The sequence below is a fragment of the Corvus cornix genome, chromosome 5, assembly GCF_000738735.6.
Source record: "Corvus cornix cornix isolate S_Up_H32 chromosome 5, ASM73873v5, whole genome shotgun sequence".
NCBI classification, from domain to species: Eukaryota; Metazoa; Chordata; class Aves; order Passeriformes; family Corvidae; genus Corvus; species Corvus cornix.
The window spans coordinates 34,388,039-34,412,898 of record NC_046335.1 but is presented as its reverse complement, the minus strand read 5'-3'; the positions used below and the strand labels follow the sequence as shown (position 1 = coordinate 34,412,898).

General features: G+C 44.3%; 1 protein-coding gene across 5 annotated transcripts in view; it reads right to left on the bottom strand.

The window, feature by feature from the left end:
• Positions 1-24,860, bottom strand: part of SUSD6 (sushi domain containing 6) — a 93,182-nt gene that overhangs the window by 66,151 nt on the left and 2,171 nt on the right. For 2 of the 5 annotated variants that reach the window (XM_039552020.1, XM_010390521.4), the window contains 2 exons: positions 16,118-16,230; positions 6,167-6,259 (listed from right to left, as the gene is read on the bottom strand). The gene's annotated coding sequence lies outside the window, so the exon portion shown is untranslated. Of the gene's footprint in view, positions 1-252; positions 322-6,166; positions 6,260-10,130; positions 10,261-16,117; positions 16,231-24,860 lie in introns of those variants that run through there. The other 3 variants (XM_039552022.1, XM_019282311.3, XM_039552021.1) reach the window with 3 other exon arrangements.

Below are 24,860 nucleotides of genomic sequence, written 5' to 3'. Positions count from 1 at the left end.
AGACTTCTACATTGTCTTTCCCCAAGTCTGTCCTCAGTTCTGTAGTGCCAACATTAAACTTCATTAGGAGAGCCATGATTGCTTCTACCTTAAAAGCTAAGCTTTGCCTCAAAAGTCTCACTTCAATCTGCATTCTTGTCATCTATCCAATAATTAAAGGATTTTTTTCTCTGCAAATTAAAAGAAGCTTCAGGTATTAGCAGTGCTCTGCCAAGGTCTGAACTTTAGACACGGGACAGCTTGTTTTCTTACCTCACGTAGCATACAGAAGAAAAGCAGAAGCATAACCAAGCCTTCAAATTTGGAAGGACCAGATGTATTCTGTGGGATATCAAAACAACCACACCTGTGTCAATGAGCACACTATGATCTGAAACGTAAAGGTAACATTTCACCCTCCAAACTTTCTCATAATCTTACATGAACAAATATAGAGAAACTTTTTCAAAGACAGCAATTTCCAGTTGACCCAGTCCCTTTAAATAGTCTGTTCATGAGGCACTGAGAAACCCCAAAGCAACAGGATTTTTGTTTTTGGAACACCAAGTATTTCAGCTTTCCTGACCAGTGAAGTCTGGTGAGGAAGCACTTCTGTTTGATGCAAAAGGAGGTAAGGTCTAGCTCAGCACTACTGCAGAAAGACATCAGCAGCAGCAGCACCTAAATGCTTTTCCTCCCTGCGGCTGCCCATGTTCCGCACACCTACAAGGTCACCACCTCCCTGTGTGCCAGGTGTGGCTGGCACAACCCTACACCAGCAGCTGAAAGCTTGGCAACCCTACAGCCTTACACATTGGGAAAACCACAACATAATGAAGTCGTACACCGGCATGCAGCAGTACAAGGCATGCAGCGGCCACACGTTACACCCTATTACACTGGAAACAGCCATTCATTATGGAAGCATATAATTTTTACTCAATGATCTTTTGCTTCTGCACTTCAGCTATTTTAACTCTTCTTCCAGAAGACATCAAGTAAACTCACCCTTTGTTACAGAATTACCTATAGAACATAAGTTATCCACGTGCAAGGCTCACCCCAGCAATGTCTTCATCATAGAATGAATGGGGGTTAAGTTTTTGATACCAATACAAAGCAAACTGAATTAAATTTACCTAAAACTTCTTTTGCCAAATGCAGCCTAAAGGCAAAAACCTATGGCCAAATGATAATTCTTCCTCACAGGAAGCTAAGTGACATCATCGCATTCCAAGAACTAGCTCCGGGACACCAGGAGACTGGTAGATTATTGCAAGGTTTGTCTTCCCAAATGTACTCATGTCACCAACATCTTAAGAGTAAAATCGCATAAAAGAAGCAGGCTATTTCAGTTTTAGTTAGTTACATTTTTACATGCCTTTTTTTCCCCCCCTTACCTTCCTCCATCGCATGTTACTGGCCTTTGACTGTGATTTGTGTTCTCACCTGGGAGCACTACCTAGCACACTGTAGATTACACCTTGATTACAGACAGCTACATACTAAGGAAACTGATCTAGCCTCAAGAACTGCACACATATAGGTGTGCAAAAATCCACAAGTGATCGAAACAAGACCATCTAATTTACTGCACTGTTTCCTGCAGATGCTTTGAAAGGCAGGAAGCGTGCAGAGAAGCCCAGGCAGCAGCTACACAACATTCATGGCACTACACAAAGCTTGCATTAGTACTGCCTACACTCATCAACTTTCCTAACCTCACGGGTATTTTTCCTGAGAGACTAATAGAGCCTCAGCTTTCAGAGGCATCAGTCTCTGTTCTCACAGGCAGTGCAAGTCAAATACCTTTCTCAGCATCCAACTCCTGGACAGCGGGCACAGCGTCACACTCCTCAAGGCATTCCACACACTCTGGGTGCAATACTCTTATTTTACTTCCCTTGGCCAAAAGGGGAGACGATCTCTGCGATAGTCTTTCCAACATCAGGGGAGGGTGTAACAGCAATCACCTTCATGGTGCAAGTCTGAAGTAACTCTACTGAATTCATGGGATAATCCCAGTATACTAAAGTATTAAGCCAGCTTCAAAAAGCCTCCTTAAAATATCTCACTGTCCTCCTGAACCTTACCTACATTCAAAAATTTTTTTTCTATTTGAAAAACAGGCTGCCTTACACACTTAAGAGGGAATTCTATCATTATCACATATAACACTTTTGGCTTCATAGCCAAGAAGGAGAAGAACTCAAAGACAAGAAAGACTAAGGTAATTGTGAGTCCTAGAGGAAAAAATATGTAGATAAAATTTACTGATTTTACATTTAATATTGATCTTTGTGGCAAGGAATACAAAAAAAACCCCACCACTGTTATTGTATCCATCCTATAAAATTCACCATTTATGGGGATTAAACAAATTGAACAGTCAGTGTGAGGTGCTGAAAGGGAAGTGTTGCCTTTAACTTCTCTGAGCACCTTGACAGTGCCTGGCTGTATCTTCAGAGTTTAGGATACACAGGAGTGTTGGAGTGAAAGCTCCTCTGGACCCAGGCCCAGAGGAAAGCCAAAGCACAGGGGCTGAATTAAAACCTTTGGATAAGCTGAGATACATGAAGTCACACCAAAGTGAAATAGAAATAAAGATTTTTAACTTTTAGTAGAAATATATGCTAAGTGCCTTAAAGATTGAAAAGCTGCAGCAGAGACCTTAAACACAGTTTTTACTGCAGCAGTGTTACCTTTTCACAGAATTTCTTTACTTTAGACAAAATACAGATAGAACTATACTGTTCACATTTTTTAGATAGAGTGTTCACATAATAAGAGCTGATAGAAACTATATACGCAAATTTGTGTAATACCTATGTAACAGTTGTGTAAGACTTATGACTGTTAGAATTAGACCAGGATAGGTTAAGAAAAGGAAAACTAGAATCATGTGTTAATCTTATTGGTCAATTAACAAATACAATCTATACTTCTGTAAGAAAGAATTAGAACTAGAATTAGAAGAAGCAGCTGTTTGCTACTTGCTGTTTGCCTGCTGCTGCTGCTTGGCCTTATCATGTGACCCCCTCGAACTCTGCCTTCAGAAAACTATAGAACTATGAAATAAAGAACTTAGCAGGACAGCAGCCTCCTCCGCTCTTTCACCCTACTCTGAAAAGGAAGAGTATCCCATCAAAAGCTCAACACACAAGCCCTTGTTAAGACACAGTCCTGTGTTTTCTAAGTTGAATAATACCTCTCAACAACTCCAAGTACTACTTTAAGTAGAAAGAGGTTGCAGAATTCCCCTGTGTACTGGGAGCCTGTTAAACAAATGGTACAAAAAAACCCCCAAATCAATGTTGGCATAAAGACCCCCAAATCAATGTATGCTTGATACAGAAGGAATCAGTTATGCAGCAATTAAATGCACAATGCAGGAGGACTATAAAATACCAGCTTGCTTGAGCAAATACAGTTTCTTGACACCAAGTACATCAGAGAATAAAAATAAATCTTATCACATATCTCAAATTCAGCAAGGCTTGTCTGGAAAAATGCCTGGAGAGCCTGCAGGATGTGTATCACTCTGCAAGAAGCACAGCTGGAGATGGAAAACACTGGGCAGAGGTACACATTAGTCAACCAGACTAATAGGGATCAACTTACTTTGTTTCAAATCACAAAAGATGAGCAGGATGTTGAAAAGTGATAGAATATGAATAACTAAGTACAGGGCACCCATTTGCAGGAAATGTCCTGCATATGCAAATCAAGGGTAAAGAAAAGATAAAACCAACACCACATACATCTTCCAGGTTTTATTTTCAGGTCGTAAAAGCAATCACTCTGAAAATGAGCATTTCCTGAGATTTAACAACTGTTGGGTTAATAGAACTAGGCAAAGGCAGTTACACTTAGCCCATAATTATGCCCACATAAAATGTACTGTGTCTGGTAGTGATGTCTCTTCAGGATATTGTCAACAGAATTAACCTTAAAAAACAACACTGTTTAGAAGTGCTGATAAACCCCTTCCCAGAGTTGATGTTTCCATACAGGTTTGCATGAAGGAGCAAAGCTGGATTACTTTGAAATGTACTCTGCATCTGTGCATAGCCACTGGCAGAAAGCACTTCAAGTCAGTCTCCTCAGTTGAGCATCTTCTGATGGAGCCTTTCTCCCTCTGCCCCATTACCTTTTTGCACACATTTTTGGGCTCAGCTTATCTAGATATTGTATGTCTACACAGGCAAAAATTGTGCAGTTTGCAAAGAGGTCAGACTTTTACATCATCACTGCAGAAGGTCTCCAATTCTGCAATAGGAAAAAGCACTCCACCAAAATGAAACATGAGAGCACTGCACCAATACGCTCATGCTAGCTGCACACACATACACAGTTTCTGTCTTCTAGGGAAGATATTTAACTTGTCTAAGTCCTTCCCATGCCTCTATTCTGTACTGAAACCAAAAAGGGTCTCAAACCACCCTATTGAGAGAACAGTCCCTAGTGAAAGATAGCAAACTCCCTTACAAATTCACCAGAAGGCCAGCCCAGCCAGACCCAGGACAGATTATCCATGGAGGATTGCCACCATTGATCCTCAGAGAGCCCACTATCACTAACGGCACTGCCCTATTAGCAGACCTGCTTTTAGGAGCACAAGGATGAGCTTCTCATCAGCTTCTTACTGCTAAGGAAAGGCTAAAGAGGCTAACTCCAAACACTTCTTCCCTCCTCTTCTTGATCTGCGTGACATTTTTTAACAGCTCTGTCTGATGCAAGCATTTCACATGAGACATAACCATATTTTCACCACCGTCCTAGCCCCACTGTCACAAATAAGATGTGGTGAAGAGGCACTATTTTTTGTGTTCTATCACCGGCAGAGTCATATTTCGCTATATACCTAGGCTTCAATCTTATCTCTGATGCTGTGCAGATTATGTTTAGACTGAGAGCAGATTACTGGCATAAAGCAAAACATTATCTAGGCTGCACACACTAGAAAACTTACAAAGCTCTTTGGACTAGGGATCAGAAGTTAGTCTCTTAAGGAATCCTTAAAAGCATCTGAGAAACAGCATTTGCTCACTTTGGCCAAGAAGAGACAGAATGAAAAATACCTTCTAAGTTCCAGTTACATGGCCCAACATGTAGCAGAAGACGCCCCTGTATTCAGTCCAATGTGTCTTGCATCAACAAAGAGTTGGGGTTTTTTACTTAGTGATACAAAAAATAAACACACGCACAGCCACCAAGATATCTATTAAACTGAAGCATACAAGTACCACCCAGGAGCACCCAAAAAATCTAAAAATATTTAAGTAAGCATTCCTTATGAGGCCCTCTGAAAACTCGAATCTTTGCACTCAAGGTAGCAGTTACAGAAAACAAGGACATCAGACAGGCATAGCAAAAAGTGAGGTAGCAAAGGAGCTTAACGCCTTAGGAATGCCAGAGGATTCTGAGGGGAAGAGGGCGTAGTCAGAAGAATTATCCCTATCTTGATTAGCATCAGAACAAAGGTTCACATTAGTTTGTCTGCACTAGGACTCCCCTAGAGCACTGGATAATAACCTTGTTGAAAGCATTAAAGGGATTTCCTCCCTACTTCACCCCCCTGAAATCTACACCCTTTCTCTAAAGGGGGACAAAAGGATGAGGTCCAAATAACAGCTTTATGTTTAATTCTCCGAAAGACATATCTGGGTAGCTTTTTACAACTAAAGCATCAAATATACAATACACAAGCAAGATCCTTCTGTGATAGGTTTTCAAAGGTAACATTTGGGAGCAGGTAGGGGAAAAAAAAATCAAATCAAAACAAAACCTATTTTCTGCTCAAGAGAAAAGGTCAGATAGTACAGGTGACTTATCATGCATGCTCAACTCTGGAAGGCAGGAAGGACTTCAGTAGTTTCTACAGCAAAACCAGGGAGTCGTAAGGGAGTGAAGAATACAAGGAAGAAAAACACAGCCTGTGGTATCTGAACATCACAAAATCCAGGTTAACAGAGGTGTCAAGAAAAACGGTAAGGCACGGCTACAAAGGAGTCAGAACATAAGAACATTTTAGAATGCTTCCTGTTTCAAAAGCTGGAGATGCTAAACAAGGCGCTGCCTCACTGCAGGAGGAGAACATGGAAGAGTCATAGCATTTGGACAAAATGCAGGTTTTAAAAGCAAAAACTCAGGAAAAACACAGTAACAGCATCAGCTTTCATCTTACCTGGTATTGACACAGGCTGGCATACAACAGTTGTCAAGTTAGCAAGATTAAACTGACAATTCAGTGACGATAGGTTGATTCACACACCTAGAACTGCACAGAAAAGTAGGTATTAGCCCTGTGAATACTAAGAATGGCACTCTGTCACATAAAAGAGCAGGAGGTTTGAGGGGTAGAAGTAGCTCTATTATGTTTTTAGGACACAGGCACACAGCTGTGCTTCAGGTACAGACATTACCCACAAAATTCAGATCTGAGTCTGAGATACACTGCACAAGTTACTCAAAATCAAAGAATATGCAAACTATCCTCACACATTCAATTTAAAAATCTCAAGGATAAGAAGAGAACAGTTTCAAGCATAGCAGAGTGTTACAAAAAATATTTTTCAGCAGCACTCAAGCTTGGTTGATGGGTTTTTTTTTCAGTGGGACAAAAACTTCCCAAAAGTTACCTGACATACCCATATTAAAACTGCATCAAGTCCAGCCATCAGACATGCACTTTTGGTGATTGCAAATACTGCATACTTCCCAGATAAGAGTAGGAGAAATTTATTTCTACAGTGCCAAAATTCACAGGTATGTTTTATCGTCTCATCACCATATACACCCTTTTTATTCAACATTACTACTAAAAATTCCAATACTTAAAAATATGGTTATTACTAAGGTAACCTTCTCCCCATTGGAAAGTACAACAGCAAACTGAGAACTGGGAAAACTGGTCATCCGAGTGAGAGTAAAAGCCATGCAGCTGAAAGGAATTTTTGTCTAGCCTGCTTAAAGATCTCCTTTGTTGCTAAACATTTCATTGTCACATTTAAATGTCAGCCTTTTAAGTCTCAGAAGTGTGCAAGCCCTGCAAGACAGGAAACCAGAAACAGTATTGAGATGAAGGTTCTCACAGCTAATGAAACGAAAAGTAAACCTAGCAAACTGCTCTTCACATCTCTCATATGCTTACCAAAAGACAAACCCTGATCTTACAACCTTGCTCCCCATACACATGAAATGATTTTTAATTAATCTCTGTTAGTAAGTTTGTATGGTTTTGTACTTATATACCAGGGCAAAGCTTGCAATGAGTCTCCAGCACGCTTTTGTTGCACATCGCAGAACAAGTACACAGCATTTCAGGATCACACAGCTCTTTGCAATAGTGCTTTAGCTTTAAAAAGACATAGTACTCGAGTCTCCTAAGGGGAAAACAGGACCCTCCCTTTCCTGAAGCAAGCAGCGTGCCCTTTTTGGACTTTGAAAAGGAGTGAGGGGCCTTCAGAGAGAAGCTGGCTTTAAAGCTTTCAGGATGATTGCACATATGGCCACTGGCTCGCCAGTGGCATATGCGGCAGCAGATGGAGAAGTGAAGCTTTCATACCCTCTGAGAAATGCTCTGCAATTTTGACACTTCTCTTGAAAAGCAGACGTGTCAATCACCCTTCCAGGCTGGTGTTTTGGCACAAAAGAGATTCTGCTCAGTTAGCATACCAACACCAAAGGATAACCTACACAGGGTGCTTTAGAGGCAGTTTCTGTCTTAGCTTTCAGGCAGAATGAATCCATACACAGCACAGAATGATAAATTACTGATGTCTTCACTGCACATCAGCTGGCTTTTGGCTCATTAGAGAGCAACACATACCCAGTATGCATCCTTTCCTTTAAAGGAGGAGTGTGGGGAAGTGTTTTAATTAACATTAGAGCACCTTACTAGGTCTAACAAATAAAATGCCTTTTGGGAGTGGTCAGCACAAATAGGCTCCAATATCCACAGGGGATTCTGGCATATCCCCCTAATAAAACTGTGTTAAGTGTGGGCTGCTCTAATATATCATCCTTGAAGACTTTTAAGAAGTTATTTACAGAGAAAAGAAAATCCAAACAACCTAAACAGGTCAAAGACATTCAAACATTTCACTAATCTATAGGTTTAACATTACACATACAAACTACAGCTCATTTCAAAGCAAGCAGCCTTTAACAGCTACTGTTAGAAATCACGTTACAAGTCTAGCATAGTCTGAAAGAGCTGCATTTTTATATAGAATAAGAACATCATCCTCAAGCTCACTTACTGAAACTGGGAGTTTGGGAAGGGTATTGTTTGGTTTTGGTTTGCTTGGTTATTTTTTAAAGACCAACCTATCAGCAGGGTTTCCCCCTTAAAACTTATGTACCTCTAAAAATCCTGCAGGAGATCCAATACACCAACATTCTTTTCTATCTTCATTCCCAAACAAGCAAACTTGATTTCGATCAGAGATACTTTCAATTTCCACTCATTTTATTGCAAAATCCCATTAAATCAATGCAAAGAAAAAACAGGAACAGCAGCAAACCACAGCAATATTATAAACTGTAAGGAAAATAAACAGCTTTAAAATTTTCCAAATGGTCCTGGCACTTTTGAAGTGTAAGCTAAGGGAGCTGTGTACAGAGGCACAGTATTGAAACTGGTTCACTACTGAGCACGAGGTTAAGAGAGTGCACATTTCAGCCCTGCAAAGTTCAATTGCCTACAAGGAAGTTATTCCTATAGCAAGTGTACACTGTGAGAATGAAAGCCATTCTAGTCTATAGCACAAATACGATGCAGTGTTTCATTTGCCACATAAAAGTGATTCCAGTGGCCAATTTCCTGTGACTCTGCTCAACCAGCTCCAAAAGCTGTACTTTGCCTTGTCTACAAGGTTATGGCGGCAGCGATGACCAACCCATTCCACTCAACACTCACTTATATCAGGAAACCAATTTACTGCTGGTGGGCTGGTTGCCAGGATAGCAGTTCCCCCTTCCCCTCAGGGAATCACCAGAGTGACACGAGACACATCAATCCTTTGTGCTGCAGAGAAAGTTCTCCATGTACGCTCCACTTTCGGAGCCTCCCCACTGTCCAAAACACAGGGAAAGAGAGAAGCTGAGGGGGACAACTGAGGCAGTGGGAAACAAGCAGGGCAGCTCTTCAATGTGAGCTTCCTCAAAAATGTCTTGAATTACCATACACAAATATAATCAGTTTTAAATAAATAAATAAGCAAGGAAACAACAGGCCAGGCTTTCACTGGTCTCTTATTAGCATCACTAGGCTTAGTCTGAAAACACACTTTGCAGACTGCATCATAGTAGTAAGCCACATGAGAGCACTAAGCTTCCTGTGAGAGAGCAGGAGCTGCCACTACTCAGTAACAAAACAGCCAGCATACGAATCGCAGATGAAAACCTTTTCTAGTACATACAAAAGCTCAGTTCCTGACATTTATAGGAAGCATTTCTACTGGTTAAACTTAAAATCAATTTTTGCAGCTGCATAAACAAGACTTCTAGTAGAGTCAAGGAAAATACCGTCCATATAACTACAGAACAGCAAAGCCAGATGAATTAGATAGACTTAAAAAGACAGAGAGTGCTTCACTGAAGTAATCTAGCTATTCCCCACTACTACACTCTATGCTGGAGGTTAAATTGTTACTTCTGAAGTCATTCCATTTGTATCCAGAATAGCTTAATGACAATAGATTAAATATGTAAGGTGGCATTCTAAGGACATGACACTTCTCATGACAACTAGATAAACGTAATTACAGACTACTGTATTTCGGCAAAAGGAAACTACTGTAACTAATACCACAATACCTATGCTATGCATGGGTTAATTTTTCCCTTTCCCTCTTCTAGGAAATGCCTTCATGTTTCTATTTACATATTCCTAAAGCAGCATTCAATCCTGGCTGCTCTTCTCCCTCCCTCCCTCCCAGTCTTTCAGGCAAGCAGGTTGTGGGACCAACCCTGCCAGTTAAAGATGCCTCTCTCCCAGCTAAGCCTGATCAGCTGGGATCAGCTGGTTACAGCAGCCAACAAGTGGCTCAGAGGGCAGGAGAGCTGTGGGGAGTCCCTGTGCCAAGCAGAGTGCACAACAGGACACAGTCCGGGAAACTCTGAAGCAAGGCTTCCAAGCTACTGACCTTTCATGCAGTTATTCATAGATAAAGGGCTTCTCTGGATGTATCTCAGGCAAGCAAAAAGAAATGCAATTTTCAAAAGGGAAAAAAAAATTCAACAGCAGTGGCCTGACACAGACAAGTGCAGCATGCAACCTTTCTGGACTGACAGAGGCCAGCAACTTACATCTGTTTGCTCACGAAAGCAGAACAAGCAAGAGGCGTATTTGGGAGGTTACAGCAGTAGACGGCTGTGGTGTGAGCACGTACGCCGATAAAAAGCAGAAGTGACGCACAGGAACAGTCACAGAAACCCAAATCTAGAGTTATAATGTTGCACAGCTGAGGTTAAGATCATGGCAGGCTGCTCTTACTGAGAGTTGTAACAATTCTCCAGGCAGGAGCAAAGTAGCTGAAAACAACCATGACCCAAGACAAAACAAATTCCATCAAAACCACTACACTACAGGCAGGACACACATTTAGTGATTTCAGTTACTTACTGACTCCCCAGGCAGCTGTGCTCAAGCAGCCATTTCAGTCCACCTTCAACATGCTGCACTAAATATAAACTGCTGATAACTGCGTGGAAACTGTTTCAGCAGAGACGTGGAGCACTGCACAACTCAAGGACGTTGGGTCCTCCTCAAAGTCTACAGGTGGTCAATTTGCATGACAGGCAGAGAGAGAAGGGGACAGAGCCAAAGTCTCTGCTACGCTTGTGGCTGGGAAATTTCTGCCTCGAGATCAGTACTTTCCCAGACCCATACTTCAGAGAGTCATCTGCCTTTAAAGAGGAAATATGGGGGCACCTGAGTTTCGACAATGACTTGTCTAAGAGGAAGTTATGACTCCTTTATCATGTGCCACTCTGCTCTATATTGGTCTTCAATTTTAAAATCTAGCTAGATTAGGTTGCAGATCTTTCAAGCACATCCTTCACCCAGTGGCCCTTGAAGAAACATACGTTTCTACTTTCAGATGATACTGTATTTTCTAGTGGTCCATAAAACATTCATTTAAATAACAGGACAAGCCAATGTAAGAGGGCAGATGAAACTCAAAACAAGAAAAAGAAAAGTTGTTTTTTCTCAAAGTCTGGCTTACAGAATTACTACCAGAAACAACATGAAACTTACAAAGACAGAAGTATGATCTGTAAAGCTGCCAATGCCACAACTGGCCACCAGATTACAGTAATAGAAAGAATTATCCTCTCTGCATCAAAATATACCCCAAAAAACAGCATGTCACAAAAAGAAGAAAAGGAGGCAGACTTGCAAAGAGATTTATGGCAGACACCTGAAAAGGAGGTGGATGAAATCAACGATAAACTATAGACACCACACAGAGCACTGATCCTTAGAGCACTGACATTTAATATGTAAATTCCTTCTCTGCTTAAGCATTTTGCCTCCCTTTGATGTATACAGACAAGTTCAAACTAGAGACGAGAACTGGGAGAATTCCCTTTCTCCATTATCTCAATTTTTTTTTCTTGTCTAAGCAACAGTTAAGTGCTCTATCACTTTTGTTTCTGTTCAGAGGGGAAAAGAAAAAAAAAACACTAGAAAGAGAAGTATAACAAATATTATTAAAGGAGAGAGTCAATGTTTTCCCAGCTCTGATGTAGACGTAAGCAGCAAGCTGGTGCCCGACAGCTACAGTGCAGCCTAGGAGAAGAGAAAGACAAGCTGAAAACAGAGGATGGTAAAGATACTCTGGAAAAGATCCAGATGTCTTGAGCTTAGTCCTACTGCATGAAAAATTAAAGAGGTTAAAACCTCCTCTTAAGGACTTTTCTTCCCATTGCTCTGACCACGACTCTTCTGAACAAGCTGCATTGCTCCAGAAACCTCAGGAATTACGGTGACAATAGATTCCTGCCAAGAGAAGCACCATTACATAATAGCGTTTATGGGAACATGCACAAAAAGCCACTAGGAAGCGCAAACAGACAAGTGCAAGATCCTTTCTGCCCATCAGCTCAGTTTAGCTCTTGACCATTCTAAAGACTACTTCAGGATATTTTAAATTTATATATTTACTTCCTCTTACTCCCTTCCACTCAACAAAATCTGTGTTACTGTAACTACACTGAGATCACGTCCATTCCCCACAATAACATAACTCCCTTGAGAATACGCCCACTTGAAACTGCTGTATTTGCATTCATCTGTTTAAAAGAACACTACAAAGATGAAAACCTGAGATACTATTTTCATTTGTATATTAGAAAAAAGAACAATTTATTATGGTATATTTTCATCCTTTACCCAATTTTAGGGATACTTAGAACAATTACTGCTTTTCAGTTCTGAGAAACCTAGCGTGGCTATTTTTGAGTTCCAGGTCTTCCACTGGGGATTTACCATAGATTTGCTACACGCACACACGCAGAGGCTCAGCCTAAGCACTGCACACGTGTAAAGGCAGCTGCTAGAGAAGCTCTGACCTCTGGGCACTGTTAAGGCACCATAAAGAAAGCAAAGATGAAATCCTAACAGACACAAAGTTTCTCACGCTGAATTGTCCGCAGCAGCGCGTTCACTACCACCCTCATCTCAGACACCACTTACCCTGTGTCTCCCTATGCACCGAAAAGAAAGGAAAAAGAGAAGACAGCGGTGAACGCTTATCCGCTATTACTTTAGGGGCTTTAAATCCTAGAGGTTCATCCCGCACCAAGCGAATCCTCACGCCCCAGTACACACTTTAACACCGCTGACCTCAGAGAAAGCCCAGCTCTGCCGTCACCACCGACCACCCGCCGCTGTGACACGAGGGAGCCGCAGGTACCACAGGTGACATTATGTAAGGGAGGCGGCCGGGCAACCGGGCGGGGAAGGGCTCTCGCCGCAGCCCCGAGCACCGCCAGCTCCGTGCGGGGCCGTAGCCGGGCAGTGCTCCCCGGGCTCCCCTCAGGGGAACGCCGCCGACACCTTCCGGCTCCCGGCCCCGCCGCCCGGGCCGCCGCCCAGCACACGCTCCACGCTCCCCGGCGCGGGCCCGGCTCCGCGCCCCGCCGCAACCAGCCCGCTGCCCCCGCCCCGCGCCCCGGCGGCCCCTCGGCTGCGCGCCCTCCCCCCGCGGCGGCGGTGCTCACCGGGCGGGCGGGCGGGCTCGGCGGGCGGGCTGGGGGCGGCGGTGCCGCTGGCGCTGCAGGTCGGCGGCCGCGCGCCCCGGCCGCCCCGGCGTCTCGCCCGCCCAACGCCCCGGCCGCCGCCGCGCGCCAGGCCCCGCCCGCCCCGCCCCGCGCGCCGCCGGGCCCAGCTCACGGGACGGGGCGGGGCGGGGCGGCCTTAAAGGGGCCGCGCCGAAGGGGCGCGGCCTCAGGGGGGGCGCTGCGGCGCGGCCCCGCGGGGGCGGAGCGCGCTCCGGGGCCCGGCAGCCGCCCGCTGCCGCTGCTGAGGGACGGAGCGGAGCCGGGAAGTGCCCCCGCATCCAGCGACGGTCGCTGTTGGAGGCGGGCGGGAATGCTGCGAGCCTTCTCCCCTCTCCGCGGGGCGGCGTGGGGCTGCACGGACACGTGGCGCTCGCTCCCGGCCGGGCACCGGGGAACAGCGGCTGTGAGCGGAGCTGAAGCCCTCTCCGGCCTTCTGCCGCTCTCTGCCAGGGCAGAAGCGGCTCTGCAGCAGCAGGGGAGAACGGTGCTGCGTAGCCCGGGCCGCTTCCTTGCGCTGCCAGCCCCTTGTCGCCGGGGCCGCGGGGGCAGCGCACGGTGAGGGTGCCCCTTGCCTTAGCCGCGGCTGTGAGAGCGGAGACTCGGCCATGGGCACGCTGCTGCGGACTCGCCACAGTGGCACAGAAGCCATGCCAATGCTCTTGCGGCAGGCACAGTCCTGCAGCCCGCCCTTGCCCTGTCCCACCAGTTCACCTGCTGGCAGACCCTTCGTCACTCCGCTGGCGACAGGCCTGTGGTAGCACAAGCCACAGAGGGGTCCGTCCTGCTGTGCAGCACCAGCAGAGCCACAGTGCTGGCTGGAAGGAGGTCACACTCAGGCTCACAGGGTTTTAGTGCATACAGGCGTAGTGGGATGCTTACACCTTTTTGCCACCTCCTCTCTCTTCATCTGCTTTTTACAGCCTCTCCCAATCAAGGGAATCAAGGAGGCTTCCTTGCTTTGCTTTCCCTTCTATTGCTTGAAATAACACCTAACTTCTATGGATCTGCTACATTATTCATGTTTTGCTGTGGAGAGTGAGCTGTTCTTCCTCTCATATGGGGAAGGAACCATATGTAGTTCTACTAGAAAGGTAAAGGGAAGTTTAACTGTTCTTCTGCAATAGTATGGTGATCATTCATAGTAAAAGCCCATAACAGGTTATAGCTTACCAATGCCTTATCACTTCATCTGATGTAGGACATGAATATTATACATCACAAAACATTCCCTATAAATACTCCCCTTGTAAGCACTTCAACACCAAAAAGCAGGAAAAAACTACATCATCATCCGGAAAACATGCGTAAAGGCAGGAAGGAAGAGTGGGAGCTAGAGCTGCACACAAACCTGCTGATTCACACAGCTGCTTTTTGTGAAATCTCAGATGCAAAGGTGGAAGGCACAGAATTAAAATATTGGCCTGTGTTTTGCTGTGGTTTGATCAATTAGTGCAACTGTCCTGGACCTGACGGAAAAGTTCAGAAACTTTTGTACCTCTGAAATAACAGAGCTGTGAGGAGGCTGCCATGGTACTCCCTCTGCTCATGGCATTAATGCACAGAGAAAGGTCCTGGCAAATTCTCACTAAAATGACCTCTCACTAGGGACTGATTCATCACATTTTTGGCTTCAACCAGTTCAACTTTTTTAAACATTTAGAGATCCTTTTAATTTCTCTGCTATACTTTGTTTCCATAATTCTCATTCATACATATTTCTCTTTATAACTGTATCAAGCCGTAATAAAAAATACTATGCTCTTCCTTTGAGGCCTCAGATACACTAATGTGGCTGCGCTTGGCTTTTTGTTTATTATGGAATCACAGAAATCAGCATTTACAGACCATCTTATATGTCCAAAGTATCACACAGACATTAACTAATGCCTTTTACATTGGATTTGCCACACTGCATCAGACCACCAGCCAGTCTGATCCAACCTCCTGTTACCAGCAACAGCCAACTGCCAATGCTTCAGAGGAAGTAAATGCCACCAACTGCCCACAAAACAGTTACAGCCCTCTTCCAGCCCAGTGCCTGTGACCGACTGGTTCCAATCTTTTCAGGCTCCAGGTTCTGAAGAAACATTTTCTCTTTATTACATGTGTCAACAAAGGAAGGTCGGGAGTTGCCACCAACAGAGCACCTCCCCCCAAGGCACAAAGCTTATGGTCTCAACCCAGGTATTTTGGCACGATTTTCCTGACGTTTGCTTTCAGGTTGCTTGAATAGAAATGAAAATAAATAATTCATCAAAACATTTCAATTTTTTGGTAATAGAAATTTTAAAGCATAAAAGCTGCCAAACTTCACTGGAAGGTCAAAGCATGCTTATTTTGTGCAGCCCCATCTAATTAAACAATTTCTTATCCAATGGTTATGGATGTTGCTTTTACTCCACAGGGGGAGTTTTACTATCACAGAAGTCTTAGTCCATCAATACACTCCTTTCTGGCAAAGACACCGATGGGATTCGGTCAGACTCACTGGCACAGGGCTAGGGAAAAGGGCAGCCCATACATGGGGGCAGTGGGACACCCCACACCACATCTTGCCCTGGTTCCTTTGGCAAACCTGCAGCAGTGGGATGGCAGTGGAAGCTGGGCTGGAGAGGACATGTTCTACAGCAATATAAAACATCTCTCGTAGTGATGCAAATGCACACTGTTCTGCATGCCTTGATAGGCCCCACAGGGACAGTTGCTGCCCTCTGGATCCAGACCTGCCACTGGATTATTCAGATAAAAGAAACATATTTTTAATCCCAGACATGAAATTTGTATTCTGTCATTCAAACTGCCGAAAGCCCTTCACAACCTTGTGAAAACAAATGGTACTTCTTACCCTCCTGCACACACCTAACCATTCCTTCCATCCCATGGTGGACTTCTGTAGTAGGTTGATGCTGGCTGGATTCCAGGCACCCACCAAAACCTCTCTATCGCTCCCCTCTGCAGCTGCACAGGAGAGAGAAAATACAACAAAGGGTTCATGAGTTCAGGCCCAGGAGAAATCACTCATTAAATACCATCATGGGCAAAACCAGGCTGAATTAGAGATATTAATTGAATTTATTAGTAAAAAAATCAGAGCAGGATAATAAGAAGTAAAATAAAACCTTCGAAACACCTTTCCTCCACCCCTCCCTCCTTCCTGAGCTCTACTTCCACCCCCAGCAGTGCAGAAAGACAGGGAATGGGGGTTATGGTCAGTTCATCACCCATGGCTTCTCCTGCTGCTCAGGGAGAGGAATCCTTCCCCTGTCCCACTATGGATTCCTCCCACGCGAGACAGTTCTCCATTAACTTCACCAACCTGAGTCCACCTCACAAGCAACAGCTCTCTGCAAAGTGCTGCAACGTGAGTCCATCCCACAGGCAACAGTCCCGCTCAAACTGCTGCAGTGTAGGTCACTCTTCCATGGGGTGCAGTCCTTTAAGGACAGGCATTACCACCATTTCTAACTGGCCCAGCCTTGATGAGGCACATGCGTCTGTGGAGCCACCAGGGATTGGCTCTGCTGGACATGGAGGAAGCTTCTAGCCACTTCTCACAGAAGCTGCCCCTGTACCCCTCCCCCTGACTACCAAAGCTTGGCCATGCAAACCCAATACAACTTCAAAAGTTACTGAAGTCTGTTCAGGTGCCACATTATCTAACATGACTCCAATTTCAAGGTAACTTCACTTCTAAGGGAAGCCACTGATAAAATATGATTTCTGATGGTAGTGCTGAGCTGGAAAAGGTCTCATGACAGCCTAAGCACTATCAGAAGTGAAGAAAAAACATAGTCTAAGAGATAATGTTACTTCAGGCTGTCACACAATCTCACAATCTATCCTTGGCCATGAGCCCTGGTAATGTTACCATTCTATGTGACCTCCTTCTCCCCAGCGCTGTGTGCCCCTGCAGACAAAGAGGGAGTGCTGTACTTGCTCCATGCCATTTGTTCTCTCCTCCACATTGCTGTCCAGCCAGCAAACCAAAAGACTAAGACAGCTTCACTCTAAGGAAGGCTGTTACAGACACCCTTGAGCTCCCAGCTCAGTCATCAAAGACTTTTTGGCTTCAGAGGACTCTCTCACAAGCCTTTTTTTCTCAGAGAGCACTCTTACCGCTATGACGCAGGAGCGCTACTCACCTTTTTCTGTTTCCATCAACCCTCGCATCCAGATTCCAGTGGGAAAGCAAGTAGCTGGCATCACATCAGAGATGCCTTTTGCTTCTTGGAGCTGCCAGCATGCCATGCCTCATTCTAGCAAACAGCATCTCCCACTTGGGCATACATGACAGCCACGCACACACTTCTTCCTTTGCCTTCTTGCTGGTAACACCTCTGTGACCTATTCATGGGCAACTTGTTTGAAGTAGGATTTGTGCAGGAGTAAATCAGTTTTTAAGTGCTTTTGAAATCCTCACAGCCCATTAGCCTCCTGTAGATTATACATCTCTTGTTTGCTTTTGTTTTTTCCCCACTTCCTTCTGCACACATCTCCCATTCTGCTAGCCCTTGGTTACACTTCCAGTATCATACACTGGAACCCACACACCTCTTTTGTGTTTAGCAAGGCATTATTCATTATTCAGAGTAGATGTAAATAGAGCAGCTCATCTCCGAAAGACTATTAAAGCAACACGGGAAAAACAAGAATAAAAGAGAAATCTTGGCACACCATCCACCCTTCTGCCTTGCTAGGGCACTTGAGTTCACAGTCTGCTGATGAAGAACAGGTAAGGCTAAACCTGGCTATGAGCACCATCCTTGCCATGACATTTCCCTTCCTGGAGTACTGCAAACATGCACTGCATTAAGAGATTTTTCCTTTCTGTGACTTGAAATGCAACATGCAGTTGTGGAGCAGTCACCAGGGCTTTCATGCTGTCATGGGAGCCAGAAGACTCAGCTCACAACCTCGATTTTATAGGGATTTGGGTCTCGAAGCTGCACTACATTTGTTCTGTACATATAGGCCTGTACCAGAGAAGCTCAAAAAAAATCATCTCCTGGAAACTACCCAGAGCTTTTCTCTCTGAGGGAAACAAATGAGGCCTTAATTAATTTTCTTTCAAATACAGCAAATTGACTTCTGCTCCAGTTGTGCTAGTTTCAAGCCACACAGCAAAATGGTATTAATTCCACTTCACTTAAGGGCTAAATGTTCAAAGCAAGGAAAAGGGAGTTTCCTGTAGGTCTTGCTAATGTTGAAGTCAACAACCAAACCACCCTGTTTTTTACAGGAGCGGTTTCTTCAGAGTCTGCATTTCTGAGGGTGTATGTGACATGCCCCTGGGTTAGCACAGCAAAATGCAGGATACATGAAAGGCACTGGTGGAGCAAATTGCCTGGTCCCTTGCATATTTTTAAAAGTCTGCCACATCTTGCCTCAAATTTCATTCCACAGGATAGAAGCACTTTTAGTGCCCTGTCCTAAGGCTAGCTTACTGGTTCACTGATCATCCTAACTAGCCCTGCTGTCTCAATTTAATCTTACCAGAGTTTTGCCTGCAGGATTTCCCAACACTGGAATAACCCACAGTGTTCTGCACAGGGTCTCCTCAGTAGCTTGCAAACCAGTGGTGTACTCCTCACCTCTATCAGAGACACTTTGCCCAATAAACCAGAAGATCACATTTGCCTTCTTAGCATTTGCTTCATTTGGGTACAATCAGCACCTACCCCATGTCCCAGAGAATCGCACTCAAATCCCAGCAGAACAATTTGCCTGGACACAGTGCCACTGTACAGCAGCCATGCTGCACAGGTATCTCACTGTGGTGTTCTTCAGTGCCATGGACCTCTACTAGCATCATCTCATGAATCTCATCCCTACACTGTGCTTGAAAGCATGAGGGTTGGAAGAAAAAAATTGTACAACAAAACCCAAATCACTGAGTCCAGTGAGACTGTTAGTTCAAGGAGAGAAACTGCAGGATCTGACCTATATACACATGCATAGGAAGCACCAATTCTACAAAACTGTTATGGGAAACTATCCATCCCTTTAGTACGTTCAATGATACAGTAGCTGCATCATTGCTTATGTGTTACAGTAAAGAGGTAAAGGGGATCACTCTTGCTTGTCTGAGGGATTCTGTTTCAAAGAGGACAAAGGACAAGACCTCCTTCACCATAAAATCCTGTAAGCAATTTAAGTTACCTTCCAAACATTTGAAACCCTCTCACTGCCAAGTTTATCTAATATATTTAATACAGGGCTTCATTATCACATTGGCTATGCACTGCTTAGGGAAGGTGCTATTATTCTTCTTCACAGATGGAAGAGGGCGGTACAGATACCATAGATACCAATTCACACCACTTGCTCAGTAAAAAAGTGACAAGCAAAGAACTGAACCTGTTCCTATCTAACACCCATTGTTCTCAACCCTTCCTTCTTTCCAACAACTTCATGTTCCATGATTTCCCAAAAAGCAGCCAAATTTACTCTCAGCTTCTCCTCTGTCAACTCTGAAAATTAAATTAAGAAAGTCAGGCATCTCTTGACTTTTTCTTCAAAATTAAGGGTAGCTGTAGATGTCTTTCTATTACACAGCAGGTTTTTGTCACAGGACATTCGTTAACTTCTTGGATTCCCACCTGTTCTTTCCACACAATTTTGCATTGTTTGGCTATACACAGACTCTGTACACCTCAAGGAAGCAGCAAATCTTCATTTTCTTTTCTTTATAGAAAACTCAGTCCTTTTCAAGCTGCATACTAAAACTACTGTCTGCTGACTTTCATATTTTGTGAGGCAACATCTGGTATAAAAAGTGATTGCAAATATGATCAGAGCTAGGAGATTTTCTTCTAGCAGTCTTCCAGCTGGCTTTATTCCCAGAAATCAGCCCAATAGAAAAGAAAAATCCATTTGGCACCGTCTCCAGTTGCAATTACTCATTCTTCAGGTAGAACAGTTTTCCCTCTTGGGGAGGTTTTGTTGACATGGGATTCAGATGATGAGTTCTGAACTGCACTGGAACTGGTATGGCCTCTGCGGTTCTGGACAGATGCTCTCTGATGCCTAAGGAATTCATAATCCCAGCTCATGTTGTAAAAGAATAATAGAGTTTATCCCCTCCAAAGTCTAAACATATAGCTATAGGTATAACTTGAGGAATTTAAATGTAATCCTATCATTATGGGTAGTAGACTTCAGCTGCAGCCATTCACCGGTAATTAAGCAGAATTATTCATAAGGGGCTTTGGCCAAAGTCATGGCAGTGTTGGTGGCTCAGGTCATTGTTAAACAGTGTTAAAACAGCAGGGGCAACTCAGGCCTGGGCAACCTCCTGTGGACCTAATGTCGGTGAGTGATGCAACCCTGCCCATGTGTGTTCACTTTGCCTCCATGAGTGGAATATTTGTCCTCCAGTTCTCCTGAATTCAAGAGCAGGCATCATGGGTTTAACATCTCTGCCTTTCTCCCCAGGCCATATTAGACACCAATGCAGGCTGAATGCAAAGGCCCCATATACATCCTTTACACTCCATAAGCATGGGTGTATGGATAACAAAACAAAGAAAGGTCCAGATTCCAAATCCTGACCTCTCTCATGCTCCCTGATGTGCATCACTCCCAGATGAGAGCAGAAGCAGACAGCAAATCTCTTCCTTCTGTCTGCCAGCTCCTTGGCACAGTACCATCAGGCAAGACCAAGTACAATCTAGGAATGGAAAACTAGCTCATATTTAAATTGGAACATTAAATACTATATCCTAGAATACTATGTTCTGATGGCTTCTGATAGGCAAAGGAGGAGTGATGTGAGATTTTTGCAGTTCTAAAAATACCTAACCAATAAAATCCAAGCAGTGCTGAAGGTAGAAATCATACAAAAAGAGAAAGAATCTTACTATTCAGCTAATACACACCTCAGATTAGTTTAAATGAAAATAATTTAAAATCTCCAGTCTTAATCTGACAGTTTGTTCTGTTTGATTCCACTTTGCATTTTACTTCCCTTGAAGAGTATCACCAGCAATGTCATACTTCCCACTGTTCTTCAGTAGCTTCATGTTGTGATTTCCAGGCTGTGTTAGAATAAATAGCACAGCTTGGAAACTGAAGCAGCATGGAAGACTGATCATTTGCTCAAAACCAACAGTTTTCAAGTAAATGAATGGGATGTAATTGCATTTTGGCTTCAGCTTGAAAATGTAACCATGCAGCATTAGGATGTAACCTTCCTGTTGAGTTTACACTCAATGGCACTTGCTTATTAGAGACTATTCTGGGTGACTGCACTATTTGTATATGGATACTAGCTCATACACATGTAGTTTGTAGTCCTGCATGGCTCACTCCAGTGGTGTACTCAGACCTCTCATAACAAAAACATCCTCATACTAATTTCAGGTATTTTTTTACCTCATCTTAAGTTTGCCCTATGATCTTGGGGCCAAATCCTCCATGATTCACCGTGTGCAGAGGCTCCATAACTCCCCCACAATCCATAAGTTCTCTAAAGAAGCAAGGCCTGACCAAAAGAACTGAGTGCCTTAGGTTCAACAGCCACATCTGGGGTTTGGTTTGTGCCAATATATGCCAACATTCTAATTGCTCCAGATATAACCACTGACAACAGAATATCCCAAAACCCAAATAAAATCTACTCTTACATCTATATTGTTTCCATGGAAATATGCAGTGACAAGGTTTTTCCCCCTCATTTTCTCTGCCAGCCTACCATATTTTTTTCAAACAGCCCTGGTAACTGACTAGGTTTACCCAAATACAAAACTATTGCAGATGTGCCAAACTTGCACAAAGCCAAATAGAGAGCTGTTCAGCTTGACTCCAAGAAGGCATCCATGCAGCAACACTGCTGCCAGTCCTTAATACAGAGAGAGACAACTCTCTGCAGATCCTTTCAGCCAAGGACCAACAAAATCTTTTAGTTACTGAGGACTAACTGGTTTCAGTGAGACAGCAAACAGCACACCCCATGGTGTTACCCAGCAAGATAAACACGAATAACAACTCACTGTCAGCACACTGGCCTTAGACTCCAGCTTTATATTAGAGTGAAAGATATAGTATTTGCAGTGCAAGTCTGTCCCCAGTGGCTGCCAAACATTTTGCTTCTGGCAGTAGCCCTCTGCATCACCCCCACCATATGTCACCATTCCCAGCTACCTCCTCACACCCCATCTCTTCTCTGCATCCCTGCTCTGTGCATCTGCCCCAGCCAGAAGCTCCATTTGCCTAGAGACTCCAGTGAGGGTCAGCCACAGATGACAACATTAGGCAGAGCCTCTGGGCTGTGAGCGGTGGGAACAGTGCCTCAGCTTTGGCTGGTTACTTTGAAGTCTCTCAGGATGTTGTGCACTCACCACACCAGAACAGCCTGGCAGGGGGCTGCAGAGGAGGGAAGCCTTGCCCACATCTCCCCAGCAGGCAGTCTGCGGCAGCAGGAGCATCCTGCCACCCATGGAGGAAGGGAAAGGCAGGCTGTGCCAGTACTGCAGGCAAAGCAGAAGCACAGAGTGACAAAAACCAAAGGCAAAGCATGTGAAATGTAAAAAAGGAACCAACACCGAAATCTCACGGAGGACTTTGGCTTTTGTCAGGTTGTTACACTGACATTGTCGCATGCTGGGCTTTGGACCTTGGCTATCAGGCAAGCCCAATGTATAAAGTCAAATGGGACTTTATGTTCAGCATTATCACATAGCAGGTTGCAAAATCATTCAGATGGATGAGCTGCAGGACTGTAAACAAAGGATTATGGCATGTGACAAGTGGCTGTTCAGAGGGAAAGAACCAGGGATACCACGGCGATGGGGATCAGTAAGACATTAGACTAAGTACCTCATTAAAGTTTTAAAATAATGCTTAAACCATCCAGCTGACAGAAAAAGCTGGAGAGGGTCTGGTGTATCCTGGGAGAGGGGCAGGAGCTGCATCTGGGCAGGGAAGGGACATATTTGGGCAGATGCTTGGTGCCTGTGTCCCAGCAGCAACTAGGAAAAGAAGGGCAATATGCCTGGAAGATACCAGCAAAAATTGTGTCAGAGGGCTCCTTACTCTCCTCTCCCCAAGGCTGTCACTTTCCCCTTATCCGCAGGGCTCAGGAAGGTGCAGAAATACTCTGGTGCAAAACCAGCAAGAGTCTAAGCAAGAGGGAACAGGCTGAGAGCTGACAATAGGTCAGGGTCGTCCCAAGAATGATATAAACAGCCTGAGACAGAGAGTAGAAATTGCAAACTAGAGGAAGACAGGATTCAACCTGGAAAACAAAGGCTATTTAGCAAGGAGGAAATAATTCACGAACTAACATTCCTCTTGACAGAGGAAGGAAGAGTTCTGGAAAGTCAAACTATGTTGATCTAGCTTTAGGAGAGCTAGATAATTAGAGAAGGGGACACAAAGAAATTAGCTAGGGAGGAGGAAGGCAACGCTCCAGCACCAGGAATGAGCACACAGCTACCCTGCCAGGCAGCACAGAGCTCAGTGCTGGGCAGGAGCCCACTCCTAAGTTCAGGGCTGTGGCTACCATGAGAGTCTGACACACTGGGAGGAGACAGGTGACAGCTTCTTGTGCAACTATGGGAGATTGATTTGTGATGACAGTATGTGTTCTGTGTCTCTGAGGGGACATAGAAACAGTTTACAAACATTTGTAAGGCATACACCCAAGCAGGAGGGAGTGCAAATTACTTAGAGAAGACAAAACAAAGAGAGGGAAAACCAAAGCTGAAAGTAACTTAAAAGCTTTTACCAATGAGCTGTAGTAGGTTGTGAAATAGTTCTCATGAAGAGAGCAGAGAAGAACTCAGGTATGGGCAGTTTTAAAGCTGGATGGGAAGAAAGTACTTAATACATGAGCAATGGAAGGCATATGGAAGAATTTGTCAAAGTGATACAAAAATTTCCACCCACTCAATCTGTAGTTCCAGTTTTCCACTGCCCTGCATCTCTTGCTATCATTAGTAGTGAGGCAAAACAGGAAAATGTTTATTAAAGGTAACCTTATAGTATTGCTCCACCTCAGCACACATATTTCTAGACGTATCTAGCCAACAGAGAATTAGGCTTTATAATTGTGTCTGGGAAAATGACTCACTAGCAGCGATTCACTTAAACTCCTCCAGTGATCTCCTCCTTCCCTATCCCAAATCTCCTTTAGTCTTGACAAGGTAGGGATATGATTCCATGTTTGGATAGTGTGTGGTAATGTCTCCTAAAGTCACATCCAGCTGCTTCTACAAATCTCCTGATAAATCCCTTTTTAACTGCATTTGGGAGAGACCACTTACAGGACTCCCAAAGATCCACAAGGAAACCTGAAAAGATCAAGGCTCAAATACAGTCCCAATGAAGGCTGAAATAGCAACCTGCCAAAAACTTGGAGGAGCCTACACCCTACCTGGAATATACACCTACCAGCTTAATATTTCCCATGAGGAGGGAACACGGCTGTGGCTTGTAGCTACAGTGCTACAGCAAGTAGTAATGGTTAGCCCCATCAGCCAGAAGACTGGGCTCTTCAGACAGCAGAGAGCTGTTCCCTGGCCTGAGGATTTTTCTCGTGACTAATAAACAAACTCTGTACCTGTCCCCTGCAGACCATCATGACGATG